The 23,429-nt window shown below is 41.5% G+C and overlaps 1 long non-coding RNA gene across 1 annotated transcript; it reads right to left on the bottom strand.

The window, feature by feature from the left end:
- Positions 1 to 2,551: 2,551 nt before the first annotated feature.
- LOC143744704 (uncharacterized) lies at positions 2,552 to 4,955 on the bottom strand. The gene is made up of 3 exons (XR_013205900.1): positions 4,697 to 4,955; positions 3,496 to 3,580; positions 2,552 to 3,040 (listed from the first exon to the last, which is right to left on the bottom strand). It is a non-coding gene; the product is annotated as an uncharacterized LOC143744704 (long non-coding RNA).
- Positions 4,956 to 23,429: the final 18,474 nt, after the last annotated feature.

Genomic DNA, 23,429 nt, shown 5'->3' with positions numbered 1-23,429 from the left:
TGGAGTTAAAGGACAAGTTCGATATTTTACACTTAAAGCCCTGTTTTAAGATCGTTTCTGATGAAATGTAACGGTTAAGATTGAAATTTGGACAAATGCTGCTGTCCCGAGAATTCCCCCCACCCTGTGACTCCAATTGGAATTAACTGTTCTATTTCGTCAGAAACTATCTTAAAACAGGGCTTTAAGTGTAAAATACCGAACTTGTCCTTTAACTATCTTCAAGTCTTCGATAACATATTTTGTCATGATTATCTATAAAATCGCTAATGTGGGAACTGTTGTAGGATGCCTACAGAGTGACATGCATTTGCATTTGTGTTAAGTACTGTATTGCATATGAAAATAATGTCTTCTACTACAACTCCTCTTCCTCTTCTCAACAAGTGGTGCTTCTCAATTCACCTATGGCTAAGCCACGCCCCATCCACTCACTCGGACAAACAGTCAACATTCGGTGACAGGCGCTATATTTATTTATGTTGAAGAGGAGTGAAAAGGCTACATGTTTTGCTAAAAAAAAAAAACACTAAGTTCCCCAGTTGTTTTGGTAGAAGGTTGTCTAAAATATTGCGCTTTAATATGTAATTAATGGTTCATGATCAAATTAAATATGTAGGCTACAGGTCTAAGTTGCATACGTTTCCAGGACAAGCCTTTTTACCATCTTTACCAAAAGTAACGTTACCTCTCCGTTAGTTTGGTGCTACAGTATTTACATGAATCATTCAGCACAATATTGCTAACCTTTTTTATCTCGGTTATTTACAGATACGTTAATGAAGCTAAGTGACATGATGCCTACAACGCAGCTAGAAGCTAACGTTAACGTTTTCTAATGTTAGGCTAACGTTATGTTAGAGATGTTAAAAATAACGTTCAAATATGTTGTTGACTTAACTTTACCTGAGAACAGATTTAGACATCCTTGTTTAATTTCTATTTGGTGTTGTGGTCTACCGCATAACTTAATCCAGAGCAGACAGTTATCTCGGTTGAGATGTGGCTTACTTGGGAATGGGGGCGTGGCTTAGCCATAGGTCAATTCCTTATTTGTGCATTCTCGTTTCCTTTCCCCGCGTCTCAGCTCCACCCCCTGTAGGATGCGAGGGAAGGCTGCAAGGAAAGAAAATGAGGATGGAGGAATCGAATGAAACCTTTTTTTGGAATATTTGATCACTCGAGCATCACTTCATAGCGTTAACAGCTGCGCTCAAAGGATCTGCCCTTATGTTGTATTAGTTTGGTTATTTAAGAAATTCATAATAAATAATAATAAAGCAAGATACATTGTTGAAATATGTGAGATGTGTGGTTTATATAAACTGCAAAGGTAAAGTATAAATTAAAATTATTGTGACCGATGTGAAGGGGGAGGATATGTGTGTCACGTTTAGTCGATAAAACTCTTCCGCAAAGGATACACCTGTGTATTCTCGCTCTTGACTCCTCTGGAAGCCTCCTCACTCCTCACTCCTCACAGTGCAATTAGAGAATTGAGATGTCCTTCATGATGGCTGAGTTCGATCAGTTTCCGGGTCATAGGATGGAGGACGGAGGAGCGAAGAGAGAGAGATGAGGAGGGATATTGAGAAGCACCCGTGGACTGTGTTCCCGGTGGCGGGGTTTACGTAAATTTTAGGAATGTCGTGTAGTCCCTAGTACCAGCCTTTTGTTCTAGTCCTTAAAAAACGATTTATTTAAAAGAAAATATCTTCCTTTGAACTCTGAGCGTTGTAACTTTGCTTAAAGATGTTGTTTATGCTCAAGCAGCAACATTACACACTAACTAAGGTTAGAAAAGTGTCAACCTTGCTATCATATTTTTCCATTTCTAAATGAATGAACTATTTCATAAATCCTCATGGCAGTTTTCTTCTGGGCTACAGAAAGTAGCTTTGATTTGCCTGATTCCCCATAAGCTATTCAGTGAGTGACATTCCACGAAAAAAAAAGTAATTAATTAGACAATATCTAATTAAAACACAAGAAACATGCCTGTCCACGGGGGTTAAGTTAAATCTGTGGACAAAACTCACAGATAGATGAGCAGTCAAGGAAAACTGGAGAGCTTGGAATCATCAAAGCACTGACAGCAGACATTCACTTGAGAATCGACTGTTGAACACACTAATTAGCTGATTCTAGTGCTAATTATTTGATAAAATGGTGTTGAAGAGTTCTGTGAATTGTAAAGTTCTAACTGTAACACTAATAATGAAACCAAAATTACACAACATCAGGGTCAGTGTTGTTCATATTGGATTGATTACCCTTTTTTAATCTAGTTCCCTACAGATGAAAGACAGAATCTTGCAGAGTTTGTTAGATAAGTACAAATGCAACAGGTCAAAGTTAAGATCACATTTTGTTCTTGGAAGTCGGTTTTACTGGAAAGCAGCATCAGTCAATTGAAGCCTGCCTTGATGACTTCAATGACATGATGTACCAGATTAATATAACAGGAAATTCATTTATTGGTGATAAAATAATGTATCGTAATGTAATTTGTTTTTGTCATTACCTTAAACTTACCATTCTCCATTCTCACATCTAAAACCATTAATAAAACAGATAAAAACACTTTTCCCCCTGATTTCTGTTTATAACCTACATCATATGGTACTTCACCGAGTTCACAGTGCTTCACTTTCCAGGAAATTACTTTCATCTCCTAGAAATTTAAACCAATTGGAGAGCATTCATCATCCAACAACATAAAAAAGTCTAATTTAGGAGTAAAACATTTCTGGAAATCTTTGAAAAGATTTTGAAAAAGTACCAATGTCATTGCCTTATCTTCATCCTTCATCCTTCATCATGAAAACAAGCCTTACTCTAAACAAGCAATCTCAGTATTGCACTGATTGTTAATTGTAACAAATGTACTATATCCTTTCTAGGTGGTAAGATAAGCCTGAGCATTATCAGGGTTCCAGTGGTTGGACAGGAGACGCTGAGGGAGCGTCTGTCTGCATGAAGCCGGCGATATGATTCATCTCACACCTCTGTGCCCCTGGGAGTCAACCCATTAATTAACCTGCAATCAAAGCCTTGGCAATCTTAAATGATTGAAGAGCTGAGAGAAGACTAATTAAACACATGGCTAACTGTGTGTGCTGAAGTTAGGTCACACAAAGTGTTTGATATGAAACTCTTTTTTTCTTTGATGATTATTAATCATTAGGGTAGCCTGAAACTGAATGTTTACAGCAAGACGTTTGTGAGACATATGGTTAAAAAAACTTTAGCACAGTAAAAAGTAAGAGGTAACAGTAATTCACTTTTGGTGGGCACTAATTTTGCTCTTCTTACTCAAACTCTGCACCCTATGTTTAAACATTTATGCATTTAGCAGACGCTTTTATCAAAAGTGACTTACAAAAGAACAAAGCATTCATCAAAGAGCCAATCAGTGTAGTACATTATGCCAGGTTTATTAGACAACTAGATTAGCAAACTGGCTAGAGAAGAGAAGAAATGCAGAATACTTACACAAATATTGTAGCTTATTGACTGAAGATTCTACAAGGGTCTAGATTACAGGATCTCATACTCGTGGAATCTCGCTTGGCAGATCCTAAAGAAAATGGAACATATACTGTATTTAATGAAGCCCAGTAAAAGCCATTTATATAAAATACATTATATTTGCATTAATGTACTTGTTTGTACTTAAAACTGTTTAATGTATGTTTGAATAAATCTCAAACATAATAATTACAGTGTATCAACACATAGCAAAATACCTCCAGAAGCTTGTGTTCTGCAAGTGAACAGTGCCTTATGGTGCTATCATAAAGAGGCACAAAATCACTTTCACAGACCTTTACCTTGACTGTTGCCTGCTAGTGGAATGACTTGCCTAACTCAACCCAAGCTGCTGAGTCTTCAAGAGTCTTTTTTTCATTTTCAAGAATCTTATTTTTTCAACACTTGACCCATTAATACTAATGCTTACTATTCTATTCTATGTATTTATTAAAAAAAGTTAGCGCTTACATATTGTTGCCTTATTGTTGGTTTCATTGTTTCTATTGTTCCCCTCATTTTTATGTCACTTTTGATATAAGCGTCTGCTAATTGATTAAATGTAAATATATTTCCAAACTCCAAATGTGTTTTTTTCTCCCCCAGCATGCATTCTGAAGACTAGGGCCTGTTATGACAATTTAGACTGTCTCCCCCTTGTGGGAGAGTTGGGAGTGCTGTCCACTGAAACATTGAGAGGTGTTTACAATGCCATTGGAGAAAAAAAAACTTCTTAATTTGATTTGTAAGGCACTATGTATAGTATTTCTGTTCCTCATGTGTGTTGAGGTAAGCAGACAGTACCGTAATGCGTAAATGCATGTGGATATGCAGGTTATGTATCAGTGGCCATGCAGAATCATTATTTCCTAACAGTATAATCCACTTTTTCTAAACTGGCCACGATGAAAGCATTAGACTACATGATTCCATTGCAAACACATTCTGAAATTCAATCACACTGGAAGCAGTCAGAATTAAGTCGACAAGCCTTTTAGTTTAATCCTTTTGCCTCTTTAAGCCACTTGCCTTTCCAGTTAGTTTCTACTTTCTATACTTTTGGTTAATTAAACTCAAGCCTAATATATATATATATATATATATATATATATATATATATAAAATTCCCCATAAACAAAAACTATAGAATGTTTTTTCTTATCACCTTCACCTGTTCCTCATCACTGCAGCACCAGTAAAGCGCACACCTCTCAGCCACTCATCGTCTGGACTCCAACATTGAAACAGACCTTGGTGGTTCAACTAGTAAGCATCCTTTGTTGAATCCCTGTGTTTCCTTCATCTCTTCAACTATCTCCATCTCGTGTCTGAACCTTGTGGATTACCTGTATAAAGATTACCTGTCTACTCAACGTGTTCATCAAGAGGTGCACTTCATCCAGTTCCTCTGCTATCACCACCACCATTTAAAGGTGCATTGCGCAACAATTCATGTTAAAAATACATGTTTTCTTACCCATACATGCATAAACAATTGACTGATGGGCTGAATGAGCCCTTCTCTGATCACTGCAATTGCCTCTATAATCCTGTACAGTAAAATAAATAAGAGGGATTCGGGTTCGAATTTGAGACTGGGCGTGACGTCATGCGCGTTCACGCTCACCAGGCTATGTCTCGCAGGTTTGTGTATTCGCCGGCGCCGCCATTCTCCACATCAGCGAAGACAACTCGTGCGTCAAAGGTAGAAGATGGATTCAAAGAGACCGGCTTGTAGTCCGTTCCAAACCCCAACGCAAACTCCACGTAAAGTAAAGAAAAGAAAATTTTTGTCTAGTGCCACCAAAAGGTCCAAATTGGAGTCAGACAGGCGTCGGAGTAAGACGAGAGTCAACCTCGGGAAGGCATTCAACAAATAGAGAGATCTCCGGTCTGCTCTTGGTCTCAAACGGGATCCTCAGTTGGCTTTTTTTTCTTGATAAAACGGTAAGATATAGCCCAGTCTCTAATGTTTGATACGGCCAATCTATGTATGACAACAAATGACGATTCGTAAAATGTATAATGCTTTAGCGTAAGCTAGATACATGTACAATCAGAATTGGTTTTACTACCATTGTTAGTGAACAGTTTCATAAACTAGGAATTGTGTTCGGAAGAATAGTACAACATGAAACATAAAACATATCCAATAAAAGATGCTAACTATGTTTTTGTGTATGGCCTACCGGTAACGTTAGCCTTGTGTCCATTGCTAACACGCTAAGGTGTTCATGTCATTGACCAACAAGGAAGAACGCCGTTGCATTGGCTATATTGTATTTTTCGGTAAAAATAGTAAATTGTAGGGGTGGCACGATCCGCTTTTTTTGCCTCCGATACCGATCCCGATACCTGGGACTCAGTATTGGCCGATACCGATCCGATCCAATACTAAAATAATAATTTAAACAGTGCCAAATTACCTAATAAACTGTATCTGTATGCCTCACTGTGGGGAAGAGACTGGGATTATTCTTTTGTTAAAGGCATCAAAGCTTGACTTAAACATTATTTTCCTTACTTTGTAAAACAATACAGACAAAATATATACTATATAATTAAAATACAGGTCCTTCTCAAAAAATTAGCATATTGTGATAAAGTTCATTATTTTCCATAATGTAATGATAAAAATTAAACTTTCATATATTTTAGATTCATTGCACACCAACTGAAATATTTCAGGTCTTTTATTGTTTTAATACTGATGATTTTGGTATACAGCTCATGAAAACCCAAAATTCCTGTCTCAAAAATTTAGCATATTTCATCCGACCAATAAAAGAAGTGTTTTTAATACAAAAAAAAAGTCAACCTTCAAATAATTATGTTCAGTTATGCACCCAATAGTCAATACTTGGTCGGGAATCCTTTTGCAGAAATGACTGCTTCAATGCGGCGTGGCATGGAGGCAATCAGCCTGTGGCACTGCTGAGGTGTTATGGAGGCCCAGGATGCTTCGATAGCGGCCTTAAGCTCATCCAGAGTGTTGGGTCTTGCGTCTCTCAACTTTCTCTTCACAATATCCCACAGATTCTCTATGGGGTTCAGGTCAGGAGAGTTGGCAGGCCAATTGAGCGCAGTAATACCATGGTCAGTAAACCATTTACCAGTGGTTTTGGCACTGTGAGCAGGTGGCAGGTCGTGCTGAAAAATGAAATCTTCATCTCCATAAAGCTTTTCAGCAGATGGAAGCATGAAGTGCTCCAAAATCTCCTGATAGCTAGCTGCATTGACCCTGCCCTTGATAAAACACAGTGGACCAACACCAGCAGCTGACATGGCACCCCAGACCATCACTGACTGTAGGTACTTGACACTGGACCCAGTCTTCCTCCAGACTCTGGCACCTTGATTTCCGAATGACATGCAAAACTGAGCAACAGTCCAGTGCTGCTTCCCTGTAGCCCAGGTCAGGCGCTTCTGCCGCTGTTTCTGGTTCAAAAGTGGCTTGACCTGGGGAATGCGGCACCTGTAGCCCATTTCCTGCACACGCCTGTGCACGGTGGCTCTGGATGTTTCTACTCCAGACTCAGTCCACTGCTTCCGCAGGTCCCCCAAGGTCTGGAATCGGTCCTTCTCCACAATCTTCCTCAGGGTCCGGTCACCTCTTCTCGTTGGGCAGCGTTTTTTTGCCACACTTTTTCCTTCCCACAGACTTCCCACTGAGGTGCCTTGATACATCACTCTGGGAACAGCCTATTTGTTCAGAAATTTCTTTCTGTCTTATCCTCTTGCTTGAGGGTGTCAATGATGGCCTTCTGGACAGCAGTCAGGTCGGCAGTCTTACCCATGATTGCGGTTTTGAGTAATGAAACAGGCTGGGAGTTTTTAAAAGCCTCAAGAATCTTTTGTAGGTGTTTAGAGTTAATTAGTTGATTCAGATGATTAGGTTAATAGCTTGTTTAGAGACCCTTTTCATCATATGCTAATTTTTTGAGACAGGAATTTTGGGTTTTCATGAGCTGTATGCCAAAATCATCAGTATTAAAACAATAAAAGACCTGAAATATTTCAGTTGGTGTGCAATGAATCTAAAATATATGAAAGTTTAATTTTTATCATTACATTATGGAAAATAATGAACTTTATCACAATATGCTAATTTTTTGAGAAGGACCTGTATATTTATTTTAAATTTTTAAGCGCAACTTTCTAATGAAGCAGCAACATATGATACATAGATTGGACAGAAAAACTAAGGCTATCAATAAACTGCCATTGCGCAAAAGTATTGTAATATGAAAGGCTCCAATTCAGAGCGGCACGAAACCTTATGCGCTTCCCGTGCGCAGAATGATGCGCTCGAAGCAACATGGAGTCACGGCGCGCAGCGCGTCGCATTGAAAAGTTCAAAGCACAAAAGTAAGATATACATATATTTCTTTATTTATTCATTTGTTTGAGCCTTTTAACAGTTTTAAATTTCAGTTAATGTGCGTGTGAAGAGCAATTATATCGCTCTCTACTCCAGTGTTGTGATCACTGATGAGTTGTGTTGTGATCTAACAGACACCCGTTTGAAAGTAACATGTGAAACTCCAGCACTTTAAAGTCCTTTTATGCGAACCATAGACCTTTATCTACATATATACAGTATAATAATAGGAACATTGACTCATCTTGGAGAGAGTTTCATCGTGTTGACTGTTTTTCCCGAGCGCGACGCTCTATTTGAGTGCTGAGAATGACTGACAGCCGCACCGGAGGGAAGCACTTAGGTGAAGATTAATTTAACGATTTAAATCTGTACCTCACATTAAACTATATGTAATGGCTTCAGAAATCCTGGAATACAGTACACGAAAACATTATAGTGCTTTATAATGTTTTTGTGCCTTTTGTGTTGTATAACAATAACATACGTAGATACAATATCGGATCGGATTTGGATGGTCTCGTCTGGCGATACCCGATCCGGCAAATAGAGGAATACCGATACTGAGTATCGGATCGGCGCACCCCTAGTAAATTTTTCCCGTGAATGTGGTACATTTTGTATGTAGTATATGAGGTATGTGGGAGCTCTATTCTATCAAAACGAGGAAAACGTAAAATATTTTGGTATTGAGATAAAATACATGTTTTATTCTGAACATTGCAGGAAGGGAAATACAATGGTAAAGGGGTAAATATTTTTACTTTACTCATACTGTTTAGCAGACTAACTATTTACTAAATAAAGTATTGACACACTTCACATTAATGTTTGTCAGTGTGTATTGTCCCTGTCAAAATATCTACTAAATAAATCCGCTCTACATGTAGTTTAGTGATTAGCAAAACAGTTCAAGATTCTTGAGTGTGATATAACATGCTGAAAAAATGACAGATAATTAGACAGAAATTTTGAGTAAATTATAACAGAAAAAGGATGTATTGTTATTGGAATATTCTACTTAGCAGATCAATAAGAGTCTGAACCCCGCAAGTCTACGCCGGATTAGCCTGTTTGGCTTTTATGAAAACGTCATGGTGACATTTGATTGTTTATTACCTTGAGACATTTGAGTGAACGTTGTTGACCAACCGTGTATGGTATGATTATTATTTTGAGCTTTTGGGAAGTAATCAATTATATTGTTCATGAACGTGTTTTCATAACAATACAATCATAGGTGGATACAGTAAAAACATAAACAAAGTTTTCTACTACCCCCGTTTTTCCCCTCACACATAAGAGTCATTTACTCAAATGTCTTTCCTTCCATATATTTGAAATGACTTGCAGATTTATAACTTTATTACCATTGAAGACATTTTGGCTGTACACCAAAGATCTGTGCGGCAGATGCTCCTTTATAGTTATGAATATGAACAGCTCGTGCTCGTGCGTGTGCGTGTGGTCCATGAGCGTGCACAACTCTGGTTGCAGTTTTGCTTGTCGCCAGAGGGGGCGTAGTTCTGCAAAAACTCAGAGACTTGCGTTTTGCACCTTTAATAGATGCAAGGAAAAGAAACGTGAGTTACCCACCAGCATTCACTCAGGAACTGTTTATGTGCCATCTACTCACCTGAACTGTGCCATTCATACATTTGTTCAATAAACAACTGTTTGGATTGTTTATCTCTGTTTGAGTCTGGTTTACCCTGACAAAGCGATGCATGATGACTTGCTATATAAAACTTCTAATTGCAATGTGAACCAAACCATTGTAGTTAGCTTCTTGGCTATGTACATGACTTAACTGCTAAGCCCAGTGTTCAAGTTCCGTGGCTGTTTGCTTTCTTCTTTAAGAGTTTGGTCTGTTGAGATAGCTTACTGAGGTTCCTGATGTCAAATTAATATCAGTCTCTGCCTTGGGCACTGCTGTTATTTTGGAAACGGAATGGCTTGTTTGATAACCTATAATCTGTTTTATTTTTTCTAGGTAACGCTAAATTCATGGATGATGCCGGACTTTTGTGCTGCGTATGGATGTTCACACGAACGAAATCTAAAAACCAAACAGCAAGGGATTACATTTCACAAGATAGTGACATTTTTTAAAATTTCTCTGGACTCTATAATAAATACATGTCTGACCGTTGTAATGAACCATTTATTCATGACGATTTATGGTAATTTTATTTCCTACATTGACGCTGATGAGGGGCTCCCCTGTTTCAAGATGGCGGCTCTGTTGACGCTTTCGTTCCAATGAACTGCCGTAGCCAAGGCGACATCTAGTGTTTATATCTATGGGGCCTGTGGACTGTGAAAGATCCCTTCGGTGTTTGAAAAAGCTTAGCAACTACTTCAACTACAACTATTCGTTTGATCACTTTACAAAAAATATGTGCAATACATTAAATTAATAGCCTATAAAAAAATCTAAAAAAATCTAAATGACAGTTCTGTAGATAACTGCCTGATACCTGTCAACACTTGGATACCTAAAAATAATTACCATGGTGCACCACAGTGATCAAACCTGCAGTGAGTTATCAGACGGCATGATCATAGCTGTAATTTTTTTGTTCATGTTTATGCTGACCTATATGGCGGTCATCATCAAAAACATACTGACACTTGTGACGACCGATGCCAGAAACGGCTATTAGTACCGCATATCTAAATGCGTTTGAATATTAGTTATAGACATGTACTGTGACAGCACTTTTAGGAAAACTTCAAAAAAGGCATGCATTTGATGTGCTCACAACTTTTTAGCAGTGCTGCAATTGTCATGCCAAGTCCAGGACACAATGACCAGAACTGATATCATTAGGAGGTGATATGTGCATGTATTGTTAACTTTGAGTCCTTTTCTTACAGAATCGGTGGAACCGGTCGCGCGGGCGTGACCTCAGTCTATAATAGTCCCCGAATTCGCCATTATAGCAGGTTTAACGACTGAAGCGACAACTTGCCATGTTACCATAGTGCGGCTAGCTACGCAATACTCGTTCCCTAACTCGGGGAACTGAGGTTACGTGAGTAACCGAGTAGTTCCCTTTCGAACGGTCACTTCGTATTGCGTAGCTATACGCAGTGGGGACGCCATGCAAAACGCCGCACTGAGTAACTGGCTGCCACTGCAACTCAGGACCCCTGAGCATACAGAACAAGCCATAACCGTATAATTATGTATAAATAGACCAGACACCGTCAGGTCTAAAATAGTATACATCAGTTAGAAATAACCCAATATACTACACCAATGAACCCAGACACTGTCGGGGTTATTAGTATACGAACATATAACCAGTCCAGTGGGTTTATATATGAAATTATAACCGGCAAAAGCGGGTTTATATATGTATGGAATATAACCGGCCAAAGCGGTTTTATATATATATATGTGATTGTGCACAGTAATATATGACAAGACCGGCCACCGACGGGTCTTAATCATACCGAAAGCACCTTCGCCTGCAGGGAAGGCACTTCCATATTATAAAAACTCATAAATGTAGAAGGCGAGGACCAGCCGGCCGCATCACAAATATCACTAATGGGAATGCCAGATGACCAAGCCCATGACGAGGCCATACCTCTGGTCGTATGGGCCTTGATACCTATAGGGCAAACTTGACCCGCTGCGGTATAAGCCATAGAAATAGCATCCACTATCCATCTAGACAGTCTTTGCTTAGTGACTTGATCCCCCTTGGATCTACCACCAAAGCAGACAAAAAGCTGTTCTGATTGTCTAAAAGACGCAGAACGCTCCCGATAGATTCTCAGCGCTCAGACAGGGCAGAGAAGATTAACCTCTCCATCCTCTGCAGAAGGAGGGAGGGCTGATAATGTCACCACCTGTGCTCTGAACAGTGTTGAGAGCACTTTAGGAACGTAACCATGTCTGGGCTTGAGTATGACTCTGGAGTCATCTGGACCCAACTCCAAACATGCAGGGCTCACAGAGAGCGCCTGCAGATCTCCCACTCGCTTCATAGATGCCAACGCCATAAGGAGAGCGGTCTTCAGCGAGAGGGTTTTTAGATACACCGATTGGAAGCGGTTCGAAAGGCGGACCTTTCAGAGCCCCCAGGACCGTGGAGAGGTCCCAAGGCGGCACAGACGGAGGTCTGGAGGGGTTCATTCTCCTCGCACCTTTCAGGAATCTTACGACCAGGTCGTTTCTTCCCAGTGACTGGCCAGCCGTCAGAACATGATGTGCTGCTATGGCTGCCACATACACTTTGAGCGTGGACGGGGAGCAACCCGCGTCAAGCAGCTCCTGTAAGAATGAGCAAACCACTGATATCTCACATGACTCTGGGTCAGCCTGATTTTTCGAGCACCAGCTGGAAAAACCTGACCATTTTGAAGCATACAGGCGCCAAGTCGACGGGGCCCTGGCTTCAGATATAGTGCTTAAAACCTTCTCAGGAAGGTCCTTGGTTACCCGTTGAGGGGCCAAACATGGAGGGCCCATAAATCGGGTCTCGGATGCCACCATGTCCCGTTCGCCTGTGTGAGGAGGTCTTTCCTCAGTGGGACAGGCCATGGGATTGTGTCCGATAACTGAACCTGATAAACTGATTTTCCAGAGAGGAGCCACCAGGAGGACTGGGCACCCGCTCTCTCTGACCCGTTTGATGACTTGTGGAATCATCGAGACGGGGGGGAAAGGCATAAAGGGGACGGTTGGGCCAGACATGGGCCAGCGCGTCCTTGTTCTTCGAGAAGAACAATTTGTAGTGGGTGTTGATTCTCGTGGCGAAAAGGTCGATTTCGGCCTCGCCAAACACCTTCCATATCAGACTGACCGTCTGTGGGTTCAGGGACCACTCGCCGAGGGGAGTGTTGCCCCGTGAAGCATATCCGCGCCCACATTCTGGACGCCCGGGATATGCGCTGCTCTCAGAGAGCTCAGGTTGGTTTGTGCCCATATAAAGGAGGTCTCTCGCCATCGCATGCAGGTTCCCTGACCTGATGCCCCCCTGGCGATTCATGTAGGCCACCACTGACGTATTGTCTGTGTGGACTAAGACGTGGTGACATCTGAGGTTCGACAGAAATGCCTTCAGGGCCAACTCAACTGCTTTCATTTCCAGACAGTTGATATGTAAGCTCTGCTCCGTGCTCGACCAGAGGCCGGATGCAGGCATGCCCTCGTGCAGCGCTCCCCAACCCAGGTTGGACGCATCTGTAAGAACCACTTTCCTCCTGGGAATTGTTCCCACTGTCAACCCCTCGTGGTGCCAGTTCTGAGCCCGCCCAGGAATCAGGGTTCTTAAACAACCGTGATTCACCATAACGCGCAAGGTGCCTGACTGCCATGCATGAGTTGGCACACGGCGTTTCAGCCAATGCTGCATCGGGGCGCATGCGCAGTAATCCCATGCGGAGTACTGGCGATGATGCTGCCATGAGACCAAGCAGTTTCTGAAATTTCTTCAGTGGCGTGCGCTCGCGCAATCTGAAAGTGCCTGCAAGCGCTCGCACCGAGAGCGCGCGCTCTGGTGTGAGTCGCGCTGTCATAGCTCTCGAGTCTAAAACTGTGCCCAGAAAGATCACGCTCTGGCTGGGGGTTAGTTTGCTTTTTGAAACATTGATTGTGAAACCCAGGCATTTTAGATGGCCGAGAATCAAATCCCTGTGAGCTAATAGCTAATTTCTCGACTGTGCCAGCACCAGCCACTCGTCGAGATAATTTAACACACGCACTCCCTGATGTCTCAGAGGAGAAAGCACTGCATCCACACACTTCGTGAATGTACGGGGTGCCAACGATAGACCCAACGGCAGAATGGTGTATTGACAAGCCCGGCCCTCGAAGGCTAATCTCAAGAATGGCCTGTGACGAGGATTTATTTGAATGTGAAAGTAAGCGTCTTTCAAATCCAGATTCAGATTGAGTATTGGACTGACTGTACAAGCATTTGCGTGTGGGGAAGTCAGTGTTACAACAGGGGAGGGGCCGCCTAGTGAAGGGGGACCGTGAACCCATATATTGTGATTTGTGCACACATTGAATGTTGGACTGACTGCACAAGCATTTGCGTGTGGGGAAGTCCGTGTTACACAGGGGAGGGGCCGCCTAGTGAAGGGGGACCGTGAACTCATATATTGTGATTTGTGCACACATTGACTATTGGACTGACTGTACAAGCATTTGCGTGTGGGGAAGTCAGTCTTACAATGGGGGAGGGGCCGCCTAATGAAGGGGGACCGTGAACCCATGTGTTGTGCTTGTGAAACTGATAGCTAACATTTTGAACGGCCGTCTCATGAGAGCTCTGTTCAAATGTCTCAGATCTAGAGTGGGTCTGAGGCCGCCGTCATTTTTCGGAATTAGAAAATAGCAGCTGTAAAAACCTGTATGTTTTAGCACAGGGGGGACTAATTCTATTGCCCCTTTTGCTAATGAATTCTGTACATCGGTGCGAAGCATGTGACCCACGTTGCTTCTCACCGAAGTCTCGAGAACCGCCTGAAACTTTGGGGGTCTGCGAGCGAATTGGAGCGAGTAGCCTCGCTTTATAGTGTTTATAACCCAACTCGACACATCGGGGATAGCTTGCCAGGCTATAACCCGTGTGGCTAGGGCTTGACACACTGATTGGGACGGGCCGCCTAACAAAGGGGGACCTGATACCCTTATATTGTGATTTTTGCACACATTGAGTGTTGGACTGACTGTACAAGCATTTGCGTGTGGGGAAGTCAGTGTTACAACAGGGGAGGGGCCGCCTAGTGATGGGGGACCGTGAACCCATGTGTTGTGCTCGTGTGCTTTATTTGGGTCTCCGTGAAAACGGCGTTTGCTTGCAAAGACGCGCTCACTGCTGCGGGCCTGTTTACAATAATAAAATCCCCAGCCGCCTGAACTGAACAGGGGGTTGTGGGAAGTTTTGCTGGCTTCTTTGAGGGTGGTCCGGCAAGCGCGGGACACACGCCCTCTCTTACCTTTGCGTGCTAGGACGGCTTTGGCGGGAAGCGCTCGGCTAGTGTTGGGCATCAGCCGCAGGGAGGCCTGTTTCGCCGGCTTTGCTGGTCGGCGCCAGCTAGCACGGTTAGTTCCACTCGAGCTCGAGATCCGCGACGGCCTGTGTAAGGATCCGAAGCATTAAGCGTCGGAGTTAGTCCTGCCTCGCTCGGTCCGTCGAAGGAGACGAGTCCCGCCATTCTCTGCGTGGTAGAGTCCCAGGCATTAAATGCAGCTCGCGTGTTCGTAGGCCTCGCTTAACACGAGGCATATGGAACAACGCTGATACAGATATAAACGCATAATAAACAGATATTGAAAAGGATATCGCCGGATAGCCACAGGAGAGATGGCGTCAGGAGAAACACGGTTGAGATGTGTAGTCTGCTGCACTGTAGCTCGCTCAGGCTGAAGGCTTGTTCGACGGCGAAGGCTCAATAAATGGTCAGAGATGTGAAGTTTGTCGCTGAAGGAGTAAAATCTGCTATAATGGCGAATTCGGGGACTATTATAGACTGAGGTCACGCCCCCTTGGCGTCATTGGATGTGCAGTTACCGCAGCGCAGCCTATGAGCGAGCCAGACGCTCATGTTCTAGCTGTGCAGCTGCAAATGCGCTTTACATAAAGGCTTCAGTAAATCGAGGAAAAGGAGTTTCCCCACTGCGTATAGCTACGCAATACGAAGTGACCTTTCGAAAGGGAACTCTGTAGCATCAGACGAGGTCAGACCATGACTGAGGAACTGTGCGTGCTCTTTATAGTGCTGGTGATAAAGGCTATGATTTACAGGTGTGAGTAGTTAGGTGCCAGGGAGGATGATGGGGAAATGCAGTCCAATACCAAACTAATGTAACAGAAAATAACTTTATATACAGTAGTTAAGTTTATAGATTGCCGCATTTACATGCTGCTTACATTTGCATATTAATCACACAATCAGCCTATTGATCATTTATACGACTGGTTACTTAGTCTGAAATTCAGACTCAACTCTGGAGTTTAGCAGTCGTCATTGTACAAAAATATCTGTCCACAGAATGTTGCAGTTGACCAATCAAAATCAAATATTCCCGAGATAATAAACAGATAGTATGGGGTCTAAAAGTCAAACCACATGTAACAATGTTTCTACTGTAAATAAAAAAAATAAAAAAATAATAAATAAAATGTTTCTACTATAAATTATCAATTGTATTCTTTTTTTTTTGTTATTGATGTAGATGTATTCTTTTATTTTTGTTATTGATGTACATTTATAACATCATACGTTGTATTATATTGCATTCAATTACAACAACAAAAAAATTGTTGACTGTTGCAAGGGTCTTTAAAATAAGTTGGCTAAGGAAGTGACAGTAAATTTGACTTCTTTCTCTCTTTTGACTAGTATTTTTTTTTTTTTCACTCTCGGAAAGTAATGGGAAAGGCTATCATGGAATTTTTTTTACAATTTTTTTTTAATGTTTGTTACTAGAGAAAATGGGAACGCAAAAGTCATATTTGCTGTATTCTCCTGCTCACCGCTATAAAAGTTTACCCAACAATAACAACTTTCACTTCGAAGAGTCTTGGAAATGTCTGTGTTGTGATTTCAGTCTTGTGTTCCCTTTGTCTTGTGTGGACTTTTGTTATTTCCTGTTCTGTGCCGTGTTTTGTAGTCCTTTGTAGTTTTTCTTGTTTATTAGTCTCCCCAGGTGTTTCTGATTAGGCACGCCCCCTTATCTTGTTTAGCTTGTTTGCCTTTTGTATTTAAGCCCTGTGTCTAGTTCAGTCTTTGTGAGTTCTTGTTATTGTAATGTTGTGTTATTCGATTCCCGTGTCCTGTTTCCCTAGCCTGACTTTGTCTAGTTCTGACTTTATTTAATAAAGTGTGCTGCATATGGATCCTGCTTCCTCCTATGTTTCAACCACCTCGTTACAGAAGAACTCACCCACAGATAGATCCAGCAGTCACCCTAGTCCGACTACGCCAAGGGACTCACTCACTTGAGGACCACATCCAAGACTTTTTGAACATTGCAAACATCACTGACCTCTCGGACTTTGCTTTGATTTTTATTTATTTTTTGCTATGGACTCAACAACCATGTACAATCCAAACTCATCCGTGATGGTCCTCGAGGGTCACTGAGTGAGTTCCTGGATTATGCCCTTCGGGTAAGCGGCTCAACATTTACTGTTGGCTTTACGGATGAGGAGCCCCGCAAGCCCACAGTACATTTACATTTACATTTATTCATTTAGCTTACAATTGCTATATTTCAGAGGTCGCACGCCTCTGAAGCAACTAGGGGTTAAGTGTCTTGCTCAGGGACACATTGGTGTCTCACAGTGGATTCGAACCCAGGTCTCTCAAACCAAAGGCATGTGTCTTATCCACTGCTGGTCTAGAACTGTCTGGTCCACCTTGGCCCCCTGATCTGCCAGCGCCACCCACGCTTCACAGCCCAGGTCTGCCCACGGCCCAGGCCCGCCATTGCAATGTCCTGGTCCCGTTCCCCTGCACGGGCCTGGCCCTCCATCCCTCCCCCAAGGGCTGGGGCTATGTTGTGATTTCAGTCTTGTGTGGACTTTTGTTATTTCCTGTTCTGTGCCGTGTTTTGTAGTCCTTTGTAGTTTTTCTTGTTTATTAGTCTCCCCAGGTGTTTCTGATTAGCCACGCCCCCTTGTTATCTTGTTTAGCTTGATTTCCTTTGTACTTAAGCCCTGTGTCTAGTTCAGTCTTTGAGAGTTATTGTAATGTTGTGTTATTCGATTCCCGTGTCCTGTTTCCCTAGCCTGAGTTTGTCTAGTTCTGAGTTTTTACTTTATTTAATAAAGGGTGCTGCATATGGATCCTTCTTCCTCCTATGATTAAACCACATTGTTACAGTCCGTTATTTGAGGGTATATTTAAGTGAAAAGTTGAATGAACATGAATTCGTTTAGTATGGCTCTCTTTTGCTTCATATCTTAAAACATTATTTCTGGCTTAATTTCTATTTGATCCTGAATCTTAAATTTTAAATATGGTCTCACACTTTTGAACCCACTGTTACAACAGAAGTTTCACCTTCTGAGCAAATGGACATTAACGTCACTGCACCACTGCACCTATATTTAGATTAAACTCAAAGACCGCATGAAATTGAACAGCCGCAGCTAGGAACGTAACAACCATAAACTGAATTCATGCTTGACCACTGAACATAGTATATCATTCGATTCCTCTCAGCCAAGGCACTAACAAACGCAGCTGTCTGAAATGCGTGTGATTGGTGTACTGCAGAGCACAACCTTTGCTGCAACAAATCACTGGCTCTCCATTCTCCAGCACAGTGCTTGCTCACATCATTTGAAAGAAGGGTGAGGAAAAGCAGTGAAGTCTCAGTCCAGACAAATCCATCTGGGATTGAGCCAGTGGAAAATGAAGGAGCATTTATGCTGTAAGAAATCAGGAAGCCTGTACTCCACTCCAAACAGCTGTCATCACCACCCCTCCCAAACATCATCATCCTTTCCCTTTCCGGGCCTCTTGACATCTCCCTAAGAGCAACAATTTCAATAAAATTTGTGGTTGTACTAATGTGTCGTGCGAGCAGAGCTGGATGCACTTTGCAGACTTGCATAACAATAAACTCAATATTGTTTTGTATAGCATAATTGCATGCTTGGAAAAAAAAGCTAATTTTGGTGGTACTCTGAATCCAAACTTGTTTGGTTTCATTGTTTTGCTATATCAATACATAATCTCAGACAGGTAAAATAGACAACAGAATTGTTTGATCAGCACACCCAACAAAATATATTTTTTCAAGAGATAGATACTCTAATATCAAATTATCAATAAATCACTTTATATGCCATTATTATCCACAACACAGGCCTGCAATCACAGCTAAAGTATTTATCCAAACAGGATAAAGCTTTGGCATTGGCTTAACAATACTATCCACAATATCATGATGACTTTCGGAGCTCTGTGCTGCTAATACACATTCGTAGTTTTATAAAGTAGATCAAATGTGAGGAGAGCACATAAAATACTAGCATAAAATGCTACGAAGAATTAGTTCAAGAGTACAATACCAAGAACATTGATTAAGGTTTTCTTATTCAATAAATGAAAATTTTTTTTTGTCAAAGGGTCGTCATTGAATGACTGAATGTAATGTCAAGGTACTGTTGAAAGGCACATTTTAAACGATTTCAGCAAGCTTACAATATGCAGATAACATCTGCTTTGTTTGAATACTTAAAAACACATGTTGATTATTACGTAGAGGAGGCAGAGTGGTCAAACCATTATCGTTTATTGTACAGATACAATATCACACGTGCAAGACAGCTGTTGTTCCAAATATAGCAGTCATTCTTATATCCAGACCAACAGCACGATTGAACAATACGATAGTTTAGTAAACAAGACGTTGATATAAAGTGACTTACATTTTAGAGACATCGCCAGTTTCTTTATCTATTTTCACTGCAACAACAAAAATATTCCCAAACAAACCAAAAACAGAAGCAGACGTTATGCGTCTTTGAGCAACACACATTCATACTATACACAGAAATTTTTTTTTAGCGCTTGCTTTAGAAAGTACTTTGCTTTGAACAAAACGGTTTAGTGAATGATTCAATGACTCATTTGTTTCATTCCTGAATCAATCAGTATATTGTACAAATCGGTTGAGTGAATGATTCAATGAAATATTAGTTTTGATAATCGGTTCAAATGACTCACTCATAAAAACATTGTACCGTTCAGTAACAATGGAACCTACAGAAGGAGTCAAACCATCAATACAGAGATTAAGTTTATATAATTTTCATATAAACATTTGAATAAAACCTATTTTTGGTTGTGCGGTTTCTTTTGTCAGTTGCCACACAGAGCTCCCAGAGGAGGTCAGAACCACCCTTGTGCATGTCCATGAGCGCCTGGGCCTAGTGGACCTGTATGAGCACCATGGCATCGAGGGTGGAAGCAGCCTGTCTACAGGCTCTGTAAGCCTTTGCCGTAAGACCGGACCAAAATTTATATGCCTTGGACGGGAGGCGTGGATTGCCCCGCCAGGAGGAAGGGGACGCTGGACACAGTTGCATCACAACGGTGCGCTCCAACGGCGGGACATCCAAATACCCCTTAGTCGCTCCGCCATCGAGGGTGGTGAGGAGGGAGGAGCCACTAGGATGGCTTCTGGCACTATACGGTAGAGGTTGAACGACAGATTTTTTGAAGTCGCGTACGTCGACCAGTCGCTGACGTCATTCATAAAAACACAAGAGATGGGACTGCTTTGCAACATGCCACAATTTGCAATTTATTAGCAGACAATTATACAGATGCTGACAGACAGCTTAGGGGGCTGTTTACACCTGGACACTTCATGCGTTTTCTCTGATCGGATAGCTATCTGATTTATCAAAACGATTCCATTTACACGGAGTTCACGTCACCGAAAGCAGACCCGTCGCCAGACCTCAGTCTTAAGGGGGGCATATGAAATTTATGGGGGGCACAATTATTATTAGCCTACAGTTGGTATATTTATAATAATATATATTATTATATAATATATAACTCTAGTCGCGCAGCACGTAATCATCACGTTAAACATATAACCAACAGCAATATGAGCAGGTAAGCTAGCCTACACCACATTACACAGAAGCAATGTTATGAATATCCATAAAACACTTGACTACACAACATATTAGATGTAACACTAGAAGCATCTCTCAAACATTGCATTTTAAAGCAGTCAACAGAGGGATATGCATTGCCATGATACACACACACACACACACACACACACACACACACACACACACACACACACACACACACCATACATACGCACGCAAATACACTCGCACAGATACTTTGAGTGGATGGCAGCGCTGTCCTCTCTCCAGTCCCAGTACAGCGAGAGGAAGCGTTTCTCCGAGCAGAACCTCCTCATCAAAGTATCATTCCACTCGGAAGGAACTGAAGCGAGTAAGCCGGCGAAAACTCATTTTGAAACAGCTTTCAAAAATGCGCGGTAACTGTTGAGCGGCTTAGTTGTATGTCACGTACGTAGCCTAACGTTCTTTTGTACGGCCGTGATAGGCTGTTGCAGTGTAGATTCCAATCAATCAAACTAAATCACACCATTGTTTCTTTATATTTTTTAATATTTTTAATATTTTAATGATAAAGAATGCAACATTAATGCAACACAAAATTAGCAACTATGATAATATTAAATTAAAATTAAATTATCTGTGCGTCAAGTGGGGGGGCACAAGCATTTTTTGGGGCGGGCCCGGCCCCCTATATGGCCCGCCCATAGCGACGGGTCTGAACGAAAGCAACAGTAATGAGCTGCATTTTATTGATCATCAGCTAATTTTAAAATCAAAGACCACAGTAAGAGAGAGTGGCAACAGCACTGGTAAGATAATTTTGTTTCTTTACTTTTAACGAAGATGATTGTGTGTTAAGCCTTACTTTTACTTTGATTTGCAATAGTTTGCACGTTGGCTTGATGAATAGATGCTCGAGCTGCTCTTTTGCGGTGATGGATGTTTGCCATAGCTTCGTCATATAATGAATATAACATGACATATAGCCTATAACACGCTCTCACGTTTATTTTTAGCATTGTTGGGAAGAGTCCAATTTACATGTGGTTTCAACAACCAGATGCATTTACACTTGTCCAGTTTCGTCTGGAATGCGGGCGGCCCAGACCACCTCCTGAAGTGGTTTTAGCGATCGGATTTCAATCCATCTCGAATGCGTTTCCCAGATGACATTTAAACCTGGTCTTTTGACGATCGGACAGCTATCAGACCACAGAAACACATGAAGTGACCTGGTGTAAAAAGAAAAAAGCCAAGAAAAAAAGCTATAAATTCACATCTGCGCGTTATGTAATGTAGTGAGTAATACAAAATAATATTCCAATTAATTGCGGGTGAATTAGAGATTTATCATTAATATGTTTAAATATATGAAAAAATTTTTTTTAATGATTTTAATAAAGAGTCTGAACTCTCATTTTCCCGTAAAACAATGAGCGTGCGTCATGCTTTTACTTTTGTTTTCAACAATATCTAGTGTTAAGTTAGTAAACTCTCTCCACACACTTTATGTACCAATGCTGCTTTCTTGCTGCAGTGACAGTCTGGGCTCTTCATCTGTTGTCACCTGCTGACGCGGCCATATTGTTAGTATCAAAATTAGCGCAATCATAGTGTCACATGAACAACGCGACTAATCGACTAGTCTGTTCAACCCCTACTATACGGTGCCATCCACATGCTAGTGAGCTCCTCATGCACTTCCGGAAAGAATGGTACTGGGGCGGCGCGTTGAGAACCAGCACGGCCCGCCTCGAGAAACCAATCGTCCAACCGGGAAGGTTCGGGACGTGGTGGAGGATTCCACGCAAGCCTGACCTTCTCAGTGGCCCGGGAAAGCAGCCGTCCATTCTGGATCGGACTGGGGCAACGCTACACTCCCCAAAGGGGGCAACACAGCCGAATCCTCATCTCCAGGGGACTGAAGCTCCACCTCTGATGCTGCAACCGGCTGCATCAGAGCTGAAACAGCTCTAAATTGGTTTAAAAACTACTTATCAGAAAGAACTCAGTGTGTCTCAGTTGAAAATTTTACTTCAGCAGAACAAACAATTAAAAAAGGTGTCCCACAGGGCTCTGTTTTAGCACCAATTTAATTTTCTATTTAATCAATGACCGAGGTTGTGGGATAACTCTAGCTAGAATTCATCTATATGCTGATGACACAATCATTTATACAGTAGCACACTCTCTGAATCAAGCCATAGAGCTTCTGCAAGATTCTTTTCGGTCTTTGCAACTGTCATTGTCAAGTCTGAAACTGGTTTTAAACACGAAAAAAACTAATTATATGCTTTTCACCCGTTGTTCCATCAACACAGATCGCTCGATTTTAAGTTTAGAGGGGGACTGTATAGAAAGAGTAAATTGTTATAAATACTTAGGCATATGGTTGGATGAAAAATTAGGTTTTAATGTACATATTGAAAATCTCTTGAAAAAGCTTAGACCAAAACTGGGTTTCCTCTTTAATTTAAAGAAATGTTTTCCTTTTGAAGCAAGAAAGAGAATTATTCAAAGCTGTTTCCTCTCAGTATTGGATTACGGTGATGTGATTTATATGCATGCAGGTTCATCGTCGCTAAAAAGATTGGATTGTGTTTACCATGCTGCCTTACGCTTTGTGACGAGTGCCTCCTCACGCACTCATCATTGTACTTTATATGAATTGGTGGGTTGGACTTCTTTGTTTCAAAGGAGAAAAATACACATGTTGATGTTTATTGCTAAGGCATTGTTAGGCAAATTACCAATTTATATCTGTCGTCTATTATCTTATTGTATCTGTAATTATAGCACTAGATCTAGTGCAAAACTGCTTTTAAAGGTTCCTAGAGTACGTTCAGAGCTTGGTAAAACTGCCTTTTCTTCCTATGCTCCCTGGTTATGGAATGAGCTGCAGAGTATAATAATGATACAAA

This window comes from Siphateles boraxobius, unplaced genomic scaffold, assembly GCF_051911475.1.
Source record: "Siphateles boraxobius isolate OS27281-9 unplaced genomic scaffold, OSU_SipBor_1 20, whole genome shotgun sequence".
NCBI lineage: Eukaryota > Metazoa > Chordata > Actinopteri > Cypriniformes > Leuciscidae > Siphateles > Siphateles boraxobius.
The sequence above is the reverse complement of the archived record's forward strand: the minus strand, read 5'-3'. Positions and strand labels throughout refer to the sequence as shown.